This window comes from Austrofundulus limnaeus, unplaced genomic scaffold (genome assembly GCF_001266775.1).
Source record: "Austrofundulus limnaeus strain Quisiro unplaced genomic scaffold, Austrofundulus_limnaeus-1.0 Scaffold309, whole genome shotgun sequence".
Classification (NCBI taxonomy): Eukaryota; Metazoa; Chordata; class Actinopteri; order Cyprinodontiformes; family Rivulidae; genus Austrofundulus; species Austrofundulus limnaeus.
Genome location: NW_013952711.1, coordinates 270698 through 271465, shown reverse-complemented (window position 1 = coordinate 271465; position 768 = coordinate 270698).

The window sequence follows — 768 nt, the reverse complement described above, 5'->3', positions numbered from 1 at the left end:
TAATTTTGCCAATTATTGCACACTTTCTGTAAATCATATAAACTWCATTTCACTTCTCAAATATCACTGTGTTTGTCCCCTATATGATATATTTAACTGATATTTTTATCTAAACAGTCAATGATTTATAAAGATAAATCAGGAAAATTAACAAGGGTGCCCAAACTTTTTCATATGACTGTAATTTTTGTGTTAAGTTCAGATGCTCACGACATTCCATCAAGCAAAACATTCTGCCTCTTAATTTTATCACTGCTGTTTTAGTGACATGATAGTCCATGGTTTAATAAAATGTGCCAAATGGTGCAGAGAGTGACCTTTGATTGGGRCTATCAAAGGCAACTTTAACTGTTAGGCCTGAAGCATGTGCATGTTTGTGTGAACATTGTGTGTTTGGGTGTTAATTAAAATACTGCCTGGCAGCAGTTATTTCCAGTGGTCCCTTTAACTCTGACTGATCCAGCCTTCAACCTCGATGTGTGATTAAGACCAAATGCAAACTGCCAGAAAGGTTTCACATTAAAGGTTACTGATGAGACCCTCGAGAGTGTGTTTGTGTGTATTTGTCTTTGATGTGATTAAAGGTTTAGATCAATAATGGTCAGTGAGGCGATTTACTACATACCCCACGTGCTGATAGACATTCTTTAGTACTTTTAGATGGTGTTTGATCATTTCCTCCTTATATTCCTTTCTGCTCAGTCTCCCCCACCCATCTTTTGCTTTATTAGCACCTCAATTACTTTTCCAACTATAGATTTATCGATT